The following is a 13,144-nucleotide window of genomic DNA, read 5'->3' as shown; positions in this document are numbered from 1 at the left end:
ATTACATAAAGGGAGGCTACTCGTCCAACCTTACTAACACAACATACGCACGCAACTTCTCCTCCTGATCACCCACCACCAACAAAACATCGGTAAGGATTTTACTACCGCTTCACAATGCTTCCCGTCCATTGAGGTTCTTGGGTTAATGACAGATTGCGGACAGATCATATCGGCTATTCTGTGCCTCTGCTAACATAGATGGAGCCATGACAATGACTTTACAGACATTACGATAAGGGTGAACCATCTCAAACAAAACACAAATTATGTGCTCTTTTGACAAAACTGAATATCAATATAACATCAAACCTCGAGAATTGTTGTATTTTCATAAGGTGAATCACGTGAGACCAATGCGGAGTTGTGTTTTATTACATCGCATTAATTACGAGAAGCAGATTTTACAGAAACTTAAAATGACGCTGTAGATGCACCCTGTTTTCTCTTGGACGTTTTTAAATATGTGATTGAGTTTAGTTTTACGCCGCCCTCTCTATTAATCTGGGGTTTTTTTTAAACAAACTGTCGATTAATATTCCCGTACATGCAGTATGCATTAAATAGATCGTGCATATAGATGACGATTACTGAACAATGATGTAAACTATACTACAGAAAAAAGGTATTGAATTTTCTTGATAAAATTCAACAAAACAGAGCCAAGAAGCGTTCTTCATTTTTAACTTGAAACTTGAAACTGCAGTTATCCAGACTTGCCAAACGAAATATTTTCTCATGGTTCTACGCAGACTTGCCAAATTTCATAGACTTACATGGTTCCAGAATATTTTTTAATGTACCGATTCTTGTGGGCCTCTATCTTCTCAAATAATTGGAAACTTAATGGGCCTTGAGTTATCAAATATTATAAACGCTCTTGCCGACAATATAGAATGCCATGCTCCTGCAACACAGTTGATTATAGCACTGGTAAATAAACTAAACCTATACATGTATACCAAAATTACAAGACTGCAAACCATATTAAAATAATTGTTCCACGACAAGCAAATGAACCAAGCGAGCTATGTAATTACGATCTTAATGTTTACAAGGCACGCGAATAAAAAGAATTATCACACCCTTCAAAGTAGCGGAGCCTAATGATTGCCTGGCTACAGTAATTTGATCGGAGAGATTTATTGCTGCGTAGTTGTACCGGGCGTGTTGAAGCAGAACAATTACATGATGTACTTCGCAAATATATCGGATCATATATCGTGTATGTTCCAACCATATACTAATTACTTACGTTAATTGCAATTTAACGTAAATCACCCTTAGAAGACTTCGCATCATAGAAGTGTGTATTCACCGCTTGTGTCATTCAAGACATGTACAGGTGGAATTTTTATGTGCGTGGTTTAGACTGAACGAGGAAATTAGCGAGAAAGGAACTTTGTGTTATGTGAAGGATTCATACGTGAATATTTGAACAGGTGTCTTAAAGTAGGGGAAAATGCTAAAAATGTTTAAGTTGAAAAAAATTAAAATTGTAGATATGTTTAACATGTACCAACTTTGATGTATCGATAAAAACATCGTGTTTCATGAGCAGATTACATTAAATATGTTGTGAAATTCTTAATGAGGGAGTAATTCAATCTTAAAGAACCTAACTGATTAGATTTTTTTTTAAAAATGACTTGGGAAGAAATATCTCCATGAAAATATTAAAAAAAACTATTAATTTCTTTATGTTTTACATCGTTCTGAGAAAGTGTTCGGCAATATGGCGACGATTATAACCGAAAGTTGACTAAACAATCAAGTGATTGACATAATGAACATTGGTCAGGGCAGCTGGTGACGTGCATTCACCAAGACGGGATGTCTTTCATTAACCAAGTCAGCGAGACTGACGACCATTGAATTACTGAAGAAATGATGTTTATAGGGAATGTGGGTGGATGAGTTTTACACCACTCTCGGCAATAATCCTGCAGTATCACATCGAGGAACACCAGAAATGGGCTTCACATATAGCGATGTGGGGAACTGAACCCGGGTCTTTGGAGTGACGAGCGAACGCCTTAACTACTAGGCTACCCCACCGTCCCTGTTTGTAGGGTATAATAAAGTGAAAGTAAGTTGATGAAATGCTGAAAAAATATATTTTTTTACTTTCCCCTTAGTCAGCAGAAGTTACAGCACCACGATGACCATTTATAACATTAGCGTTTTCGGTATTCATGTTTTTGTTATTTTTTGTTATTTTTTCTTTAGTGCGTTTGCTTGTGATCGCACTGATTTTCGAGATATCTACAAGGCTGCTAAAGAATTTCCCGGTTTGTTTATACTCACACGCGATTTGTGGGCTCAGATGTAAGGTTTTGTTTGAGAGACGCTTCGCGTTTGTTTGTCAATACACACCACAGGCATCCAGCGACCCCTACGCGGCGAGTAATAATGGACTCTTCCGAGCAGGTTGCAATCTATTTTTAGCCTGCGAATTTGTAAATATGGCGCGGGAGCACTATGCGCTTGTGGACTGCAGTTTCTAAGTTTGTTACAATTATTTGGAGTTACCCTCGACATCATTTTAAGCTGCGGTTCGCTTAAACAGTTACAAAGGTAGGTTTCTTGTTATTTTCCCCACTGTTTTCAATGTCATCCATCAAGTTTTTTTATTTTCTTTCTGACGGGGCAGGTGCCCTCCCACCGTATCTGTCGAATCAATCAAGGTATGCTCAAGGTGTCATCTCACCTTCGAGGCTTTAGACGGGATTATTGTTTATCCGTAATTGTCAACGGGTCTATTTCTTAAGTATCATCGAACACTTTTAAATGTCAGCAAATATTTGAGAGATTTATAACAACAGGCGTTTTCAAAATAATTTACCTGAGTAATATGATATGGTATTTTCTTGACAACTGGCAGTGTGCTCTTTGTATTGGTTTCATTTTCTGTTGACAGTATGTTACGCCTTCTGTCTGAAAATATTAATGTGCCTTTGATGATATAAAGTTATAATGTATGTATGTCCTCAGGAACTCAATGAGTATTCATCATGTGACGTTAATACGAAATAATAATGCCCATTTTTCACAAATAGCTACATTGTCTCAACAGACTGTAGTTCATCTATTGTCTGAAACTGACAGTAATTTAAATGTATACAAAGAAATGTGTGTATGGTTTTGCTCAGAAATTATGAACGTGTTTTTAGTTTACGATGCCTCTTAGGCATATGAAGAGCATGTTATGGTAAATCTTACAGTATACTAAGATTATTCCCACCCTAAAAGGGACAGTCCTGCATATATCTAGACTTTTCAGATTATAAAGGTGTGCTCACCAACTCAATGTAGGCCTTCGTTAAATTTATGCAAGTTTGTTTATATGAACCAAGCTTACTGTAGTATCCAGGACTTTTGTACATCAACAGCACTATGTCTATACCTTATTTCATGATTATAGTGGATTACTTGCTTAAAATAACTGATTTCAATACAAGTTTTAATTTTTTTATCATGATTTACATACATAGTACCATAGTGCCTCATGAGAAACAGCAGAACCACAGTAATGAGATATACCTGTGCAGGTGTGTCGCTGTCAAGATACGGCTCCTACCTGTAAAAGTGAAGAGATAGCATAATCTTTTGATATATAGTACTTATCTGCATTGTACTACTATAAATAGTTATTTTTGTCAATAATGGAGGTTGTCTCAATATGACTATGGATTTTTCTATATTGTACTCAGTAATGGATATGTTTACTGTTCCATCCATTTGAATCAATTTTCACAATAGCGATATTATTTACTAGATGTTACTTTTGATTTTGGACCATGAAGTTTCGTGCAGGCCAGGCAGTAAACAGGTTATTTGGTGATGAAGTATGTCCAAATTGTGGAGTTCAGTTTGACACCTGTGTTTGTGCAATAGCGTAACTTACTTTTAATCCTTCTTATATTTGAATCCTCATATTGCTGACTGCAATTTGTGACAGAAACTATATTTAGCTGTGATGCTTTTAAGACATTCTGTTGCTGACTCTTGACATCTTTGTTTTCTTGTTCTCAAGTCTAAAAATTTACATACTTCAAATTAAAATTATTCATAGTTGACTGAGGCTGTATAAATCCATCTGTCCAACCATCATCCATGATTATTCTGTCCCTTCTTAATTCCTCATACGGGGACAGTGGGCGTAGCCCAGTGGTTAAAGTGTTCACTAAAGGTCCAGGTTCAATTCCCCACATGGGTACAATATCTGAAGTCCATTTCTAGTGTCCCCTTCTGTGATATTGCTGGAATATTGCTGGAATATTGCTAGAGCAGGGCAAAACTAAACTCCCTCATTCTTTATACTTAGGTATCCGCTCAGGGATAGCAGCTTCCTCTTGCCGTCTCCCGAACTCAGTCTCTGTGAAGAATGTTGTTTCTGGTTTTATTTCAGTGACACTGATAAACATCAGTGGACAGCTGACATCGTGTGATGGTATGAAATTATGTGTAACAGGCACAACTATCAGTCACCCAGCATTTCTAGCTTATTCATGAACTATGAACCACAAGGGTATCCCAGGCTAGTTGATTTCAGAAACTTTTTTTCTTACAGTATATTTCTAGCTAGAAGATTTGTATTAACTTCAGTTGTTGTGCAAGGTAAACATGGAAACTGCCTGCCTGTGTTTGAAATTATAATTACAGCTGACTGTCAGATCAAGTCTAACTCAGAGCTAAGACCCTTTAAGAAGATCTCAGTGTCAAAGATAAGATAATATCCATGTTAGTGTCATGAAGGGCACCTGCTGATGTTAAACCCACTGATGTTAAACCTGCTGATGTTGGATGAGGAGGTTGTTAATGGTGGAGAATGTGCTTGTTAGCCTGGAATGTGACAGGTGTAGCGGGAGTTGAGGAGAAAGATTGTTGCATGTACAGGTTGTTGTCAGGTAGATAGTACCTTTGTCATAATGGAGTTATTGTTTGATGAAAGTCAAATGCTATAGTGTAGGTATTTTTGATTGGTGTTGAAGTGGTGGTCTGATGGATGTGGTATTTTTAATTGGTGTTGAAGTGGTGGTCTGATGGATGTGGTGGGGGCCGGATGGGTATGGTGGTGATGAGAGGACAGGGACGTTATTGAATGTATTAGAATCATGATGGGGGAGTGTGTATGGTGGTGACGGGATGGGTACAGTGTTGCACAGATGGGGATGTTTGTGGGTGGATGGGAACATTAGTGGATGGATTTGGTCCATAGGAACATCAATGGATGGATTAGGTCCATAGATGCGGTATTCGGTGGGTGGATGAGCATGTTAGTGGGTCAACTGGGGGAGTGAAGGTCACTGGTATGAATGGTCTTGGAATGTCTGACTTTTAATGTCATTTAATTGAGCTGGTGTAGGCATCCAGTTCTCTTGTCTGCTCTAAAGACCTTGAAACAAATAAATCCAAGAAGGCCTATGCAAGTCTAGAAAATGTGGCAAGTCAAGATTTCCACGGTTTCAGTGTCTGAAAATGAAGAAGGTCTCCGGGCATCTTTTCATTATATTTTATTTTCTTTAATATGAATAGTTTTTCTGTATACTAATTGTTCGTTTCAGAGACTAGTTGTTTGTCTACTATTTCTCATGTTTAATCAAGAAAGTGTGTTAAGTCTCTTTTATTAACTGTGCATGGTCAAAGGACCAATGGACCCGTGAAGGTGCATAATAGACCTTCAGGAACCCATGTTTGCCATAACAGGCGACTATGATTGTCATAAGAGGCGACTAACGGGATCTGTGGTCAGGCTCGCTGACTTGGTCAACACATGTCATCAGTTCCCATTGCGCAGATCGATGCTCATATTGTTTGTCACTGGATTGTCTGGTCCAGATTTGATTATTTACAGGCCGCTGCCATATAGATGGAATATTGCTGAGTGCGGCATAAAGCTAAACTCCCTCACTTACTTATAGGACCAATGTGATAGAAAAATAGTGAGCCTACACACTAAATAATTCCAGATATATATTTTGTTTATGAATATAGATTAGACTTAATTAAAAGCTACTCCAGCATCAACCACAAATATGTCAAATATTAATACTACATACTCTTCCCTTCCCTTATCGCAGTGGTGCAGCATACCTTGTGTTTCAAGTTTCTTCATAAACATCTTCAACATGTATGGCTGGGTTCTTCTGAATTTACTTGATAATCATGGCTGTGATGTATCTGTGAAGAATTGTTACATGCAGCTGTCTCTGTAATTATCTAAATGCCTCATATACCTGGAGATTGGAGTGCACTTTCTTTTGACCTGATGTCTTTGCACAATCTGAGTTTGTAAGGTCACACTGGTTTTGCACCGGTAATATTTGAAGTGCCCAGGTGGACATTCTCACCTGGCTTGTGTGCATTACTTTGATGTCCTCATTAAGGTAAGCTCAGGTGAAGTGACTGTTGTCAGGTGGCTCGTTATTCACAGCGAGGTGGGCATGTCAAATGTATGATGGATTACACTGTGCTTTGAATTTCTTAATAGTGCAAACTTCACCACTTGAAGTGCTGACACATCAGAAACATGGACAACCTATTGCCTCCTACACTTGCCCAAATTCAGGTTTGTTGGAAACATAAACCCCCCAACAATGGAAATTTGAGACAAAATTATCCTGACCAATTTGCCTGACAGTGGACCTTAGTACAGATTCCTAGGTAAATGTATATTCATGCGACAGCACAGAAAGGAACTCACTTGGTCGAAATGGGCGTGGTTGACTTAGAGAATATTGACATTTTCATTGACATTTCTCAAGATATTTTTTTGTGACTACTTGTTCATTTGATACAGGATAGCTGCCTTTCCTTATAGCAAATCTAAAATCTGCACACATGAAAAACCTGTCTATTCTCCAGCTGTACTGTCTGCAAAGGTATCCAGCTACTAGACTATTAAAAACCTGAAATATAGAAGTTATTATAACATGTTTACATGTTCCATAGACTCTGAAATTGGATAATTAAATAGCTTAGGCAGTGTATTTTCCAGAAGCTAAGCAGACAACATAACACAAGCTATAATGTCTGTACAGTAGTAATGACTCATGGTGGGGCTGGCAGATCAATAACTACATCATGCTGTATTGATTCCCCGACAACTGTGTATCGATGAATAACGTTCACCATTGTTACAGTCACATGGATTGATTCTTGTAGAACTGAGTTACAAGATATATACCCGTGATTGATAACATCAAGATCAGTGGTAATCACTTTACATGTACTTATGCCTACAGTGCGGGTGACTGGTCGTTAAATGTCATGTGACTGGTCGTGGCTTTGGAAATGTTAAAAATGTAAAGAGGTTATTGGGTGTTTGTAGGATAATACCTTTGAAATTTGGGGGTCCTGTGATTGTGCTTTGAGAAGAATAAATATCTTCCGGTGCTGATCATGATCTTCTCACTGCCTCTGGGTGGATATGGGGTAGAAATGGTAACTAATTGGACAGGCTTCCTGACCTGTTTGATGAACACCATCGTATTCCAACTGCGTAGATTTATGCTTATGATGTCTGCCATGGATTGTCTGGTTCAGATTGGATTATTCACAAAACGTATCTCAGTTTTACACCACTTAATCTGCATACAATAAATTTATTGTTTCTCATCACTATTTTGAATGAAATGGGCCGCTTTGTTTGCCAATTTTGTTTTTATTTCTTTCATACTTTTATACTTTTTACTGATTTTGGAATGTCAAAAGCTGTTTCTTATATTAATTATATCCATCAAAATATTTTCTGTTTATCTCTCCACATAAAAATCATTGTCAAAAATGCAACTACCCGGTATATGTTGTGTGATTGTTATGATCTCAATTGTGGAAAATTGTTGGAAAAGTATATTTTTTAAAGCCGATTGGATGTAAAAACACTCCCAGGATAGGCTTGGGACTGAATTCTTGGGGAGACTCGCAGTGAATGAACTTTTGTGACATTTAGGGACTGTAAACACATACTTTGTTTATCTTTTTAGGATGATCCAGGTGAAAGAATCTCTTCACACCTATTGAAGTTGGAACTGTTTGAATGTTGGATTTAGTTTGGTTTATGCTGGCTTGATTTGGGTGTTTGTTTGTTGTAGACAACGAGATAGGAAAAACAGGCATACCTGGTTACAAGTCTGGTGGAGTATGTCGGTCACATCCGTGTGGACGTTTTGCCTATTTGGTCACAAGTTCTGCATGTCTCGTCAGTTGAATCCTAGTTTTTGTAAATAGTGTGGCTAGCCAAGGCAAATGTCTACCGTTATGAGATTTCGGGGCAATGAGGAATAAAGAGCGTTTAGTACTTGAATTTACAGGTAAATGTTTCTGTTTTTCATCGTGATCTCACTTTGTACAATACAGTGAATGCAGTGTTGCTCCACAGCAACTTTACATTGAAGTTTACTGGCTTTTGTCTAGGGTATCAACAGATTTTTTTTTTTGCATTTTGGCTATTTTAAGTTGACCAACAGGACTGGGTGGTCCCATGTCATTGTTTTCTAATTCGTCAACATTACAAGTGTGTCTTTGTCAATGCATGTCTGGTTAACAATAGCATTGTGCAATTGCTGTATGGAGTCTGGTCCAGACAATCCAGTGATTGACATCATGAGTATCCATTATGGCTGTTGGGATGTGATGACAAGCTTGAACCATGGCAGCAAGTCTGACAACCTGATTCAACCAGAAACCTTCGAAGCTCTGGGTTAGAAGTGGTCTTGAGGAAGGCTAAATAAAAAAACGTAAAATATTTCTCGGGCAATGGCATCTCATTTATATTTCTGTGTAGAAGAATTTTTATTGTCATTTTAAAAAAAAATATTTTTTGACTTCCTCCATCCTGATGATCCAGTTTTTCATTATAAGAATAAGTGTCTACAAGACCAATTGTGGCTGAGTCTACAACTCAATAACATGTGCTAAACTTCCCAAGCTATATTTCTGAGAGAAAAAAATAAAAAATGTGTTCCTCCCTCATCACTTTTTTTTCAAAAGAAAATTAAAAAGAAAATCTTCTGCCCTTGTCACCTTTGAAATAACTGTGCCCGAGAAACATTTATTTTATTTTGCTGCAGCCTAACCAATGCTTGGTCAGCTCATTGGTCAGCACATGTTACGGTATCCCAATTGTGTAGATCAGTGCTCATGGTGTTGATCACTGGACTGTCTGGCCCAGAATCGTTTATTTACAGACCATCAGCATATGGTTAGAATTATTGCTGAGTATGCATTAAACTACAAACAAACCAGTGGCTGTTTGAAAAGGATTGATTGTAATTTGATTCATCCAACAAATTATCAAAGATTATTAAAGGTCACTTTTATCTCAAATATTGCAACAAACTGTAGGCGTGTGTGAGATGGGAGAGGCAGGGCATAGTCTGAACTGATAATTCACCCCTATACATTCTGTCATGACCCATGTCACTCGCAGTAGTATTAAATACACACTTGTACTAAGTGATGATCTCTTGTTAGTAGGAAAGCATTAAGTAATATAATGCATACGGCCTGTGAAAAGGACAATGTTTGTGATTGTATCTCAAAGTTGTTAACAATTTGAAAAAAAAGAGTTCCTCAGTGAACATGTACAAAGTTTGTGAAAGTATTACACATCAGGATAATGTAGGATAAAAAGTTTATACAATTGCTCGAGGGTATTTCTTCTGTGATGGTCACATTTCAATATGCCTGAATGGGCTACTTACAACAGACATTTATCCAATCTCCATTTGGACCGAATCGACAATGACACCCCCTGTGAAGCAAACATAGAAATACCGTACAAGGTAGAAGTGAGTTTGTGTGAGAGTACTCACTGAGAGCAGCCATGTGTAAAATACTAGATGTTTGTGCGTGTTATTTACAAGTATGAGACACATGACCTAGGGTGGAATGGCCGATCGCTGTCAATCACAGGGGGAATAAGCACTTGCTCTGCTGTCCAGCTCGTTCATGGTCACTCATGCTGAGCCAGAATGTTTGACAGATGGATTAAGTCAGATCACACTGGTCAGCGATTCAGGGTTAAATGCCCAAGTAAGATGACCTTAGTATTTAATGTTAGAGTGCATACTTCACAGTGATGTGTCAAACTGGAGAGTCTCAGATGCATGTGCAGTATAAAACTAAACTCACTCACTTCCTCACTCACTCAGATGCGACAAGTAAAAGTTAGGAAGGGTTGCTTCTGTCATTTGACACACTCAGCGTTATTCAAACCATATCACAGTAAAGTGTTTGACTCTGGGGACAAAGTTGAAAGGTTCATTTTTGTCAATAGAATTATAACAGTCATGAAAAAGAAAAGACCAAGAAAAGGTTAGAGGTGTGACTTGAAAAAGAACTATTTAGACCCAGCACCTTCTATCAGCTCATTCTAATCCTGGGTTAAACTTACTGCAATTTGCAGGATTCTTTTTTCTTGGTAATGTATAAGTTGAATGTTTAATGTCATGTTAGGCTGTGATTAGTCTGTCTCTGTCTCACAGTCCCTAAACCACATTATTTAACCTACAGCCTAGATCTCCCTGTAGTGCTAAGGCTCTAAATAAAGCAATTCTAGATTTCCCCAGGTTCTGAATCTCTTTGGCCTCATTTTCAATTTAAACGGGTTTGTTTGTTACAATTAAAATTACATATTCTGAATCTAAGCATATGTCTAGGCTGTTACCACCAGTCCAGGGAGAAAGACTTGAAGGTTATGTTAGGGTCCATTTTGGCATAATTTGGAACTGTTTTCGTCAGACCAATTATGTTTCATGTTTTACAGAATGTTTTCCTCAGAAAACCTAAAGGTAGGATGGAAAAAATGTAATATAGTCACCTGTCAAAGTAATATTCCTTCTAAATATTAAAAGTATTTTGCTTTTGACAATATATGAGTGAGTGAGTTTTACGCTGCTTTTAGCGATATTCCAGCAATATCACGGCGAGGAACATGGGCTTCACACATTGTGGGGAAAACAATAAAAAAACATTCTTGTAGGTTTACATTTTCTGGTGCTAAAATTATAAGGGTTTTATATGTTTTCATATTAGTGAAAAAATACGACTGGCAGATCCGTAAAACGAAATATAATTGGCCTTACCGAATGATAATATTCAATGAATTAATTTTCCGAAAACAGAATTTGGCCTGACAGCATTCCAAGTATAGGTCAGCTGTTCATTTCGTTTCAATAAAAAGGTCATGGAGCTGAATTTAGGTAAGCATCAGTGTGCTGTTAAACAGATCCATGATGTCTTCCATTGTAACAGTATCACCCTTAGTCCTGTTACACATTTTTGGGGATAACATTGAAAAAAGCTGCTACTGGGTGACAACTGTTTCTTGATGGGACATTAAACTTTGTAATTGTGTTTTAATGTTGGTGAGATTCAGTGGAGCTTGTAGAGGGTTCTGCTACTGTAGTCCACAGACTGGGACACATTCCAACACAGCAGGGGCTGTTCTGGACTAGATACCGGAATAAATTGATCTATTATCTGACTGTCAGTTCAAGGGATCAGCAGTGATGACTAGTTGTCTGCCATATAGTACCCAGTGCTTCGAACCCCATTAGAGTCCAAGCAGCCTGTCTCCAATACCATAGACAATACATTACAAGAGTCCAACTCATGGCTTGAATAAAAAATAGAGCAAGTCTAGATTCCGTCTGCTTTATGCCTGAAATTAAGAACTGTTCATGGCATCTCATGGCTTTTATATATTTTGTATGTGTGCTCACATATAAAATGTAAAAAAGTCAAGAGTTTTTCACTCACTCACTCACTCACTCACTCACTCACACACACTCACTCACTCACTCACTCACTCACTCACTCACTCACTCTCACTCACTCACTCACTCACACACACACTTAATGGGTGCACTATCATTGGATTCAGTTTCTTTGTACCACTCACTCACTCACTCACTCACTCATTCAATTACCAACCCTTCCACTCACTTGCTTCCTCGCTTGCTCACTTTTATCTAGGTATGACATAACAACAGACCAAAGAGATTTCATGGTTTGTTGCAGAACAAGAGGTGTTTCTAAAGAATGTGAAACATGTATGTTATGTAATGTTCCTGGTCAGATAATGATACTAGTAGCACTGTATGGTTCTCTAAGTGAGATGCCTCGCACAGCTGGCTACTGTTGGTGTTGTGCGGAGCCTTGGTCAGGCTGCCGTGAGGAGCTCGTGGACCATTGTGGCTCACATTCCTCACAGTTAACCAGGCGTGGTAATCATAACATTAAACTGACAGTGATTTGCCGAAAGCTGACTCTCGCAATTGAATTACTCTTCAGCTGATCCAAAATGGATTGCTTTTGTAGAGGACATCTTTAGAGAAAGAGACAGTTTAATTTGACACATTTGTGGGACATGGCTTCTTTAAGATTTTGTATGAAATTAGCTGCCAATGGTAGTGATTGGTCTAATGTCAACTACACAGAGATTACTGACATCAGACACAATTCCTCTTTTGAATTCAAATGGCTCTGGTTTGTACTTGTCACTTGTCAAAGGTGATGGTCAAAGGTGAAGGCCATTAGAAAGAGAAGAAAAGTGTTTAGGTTATGATTTCTCAAAGAGTATTAAAAGTATCATTAATCATTTAACTTTGTATAGACATTCTCCACAATGTAACCCACGTTTGTAAAGGTATTGGGGTCTATGGGTAAAGTGTTCCGGTTTTGGAAAATACGAGTATGTTGCTGTATACAAAGGTCTGCCCCAGTCATGTTTCAGCTCTGTCACGACCATACCCAAGCTCATTGGTTTCAGTAAAGTGGTATGAGACCTGTGTCATTTCTTGCGTCAGTTCAATTCAAAGAAGCTTTAAACCAACTCATGCATTCCATATGCATGAAAATCTGTGGTAGTATGCGTTCTTGCAAATCATACCACCATGAAATGTTCGTGCCATGTCTGTGAATGGTCAAGGTTGTCTTGAGGTTATTGAGAACCGTGGTTATTTGTTTTTGTTTTCCACGCACAATCCTGAAATCTGGTAATTGGCAGGTAGCTTATGGAGATGTTAGGTTTATGGACTGAAAGTAAATGATGGTATTTTATGTCTCAGAAGCTTTAGGAAAATTGGAGTAACAGCACTGCGTCTGTTTTTGCAAGGGCCTGTAAACATGAGTATTT

This window comes from Haliotis asinina, chromosome 9 (genome assembly GCF_037392515.1).
Source record: "Haliotis asinina isolate JCU_RB_2024 chromosome 9, JCU_Hal_asi_v2, whole genome shotgun sequence".
Lineage (NCBI taxonomy): Eukaryota > Metazoa > Mollusca > Gastropoda > Lepetellida > Haliotidae > Haliotis > Haliotis asinina.
This window is presented reverse-complemented; position numbering follows the sequence as displayed.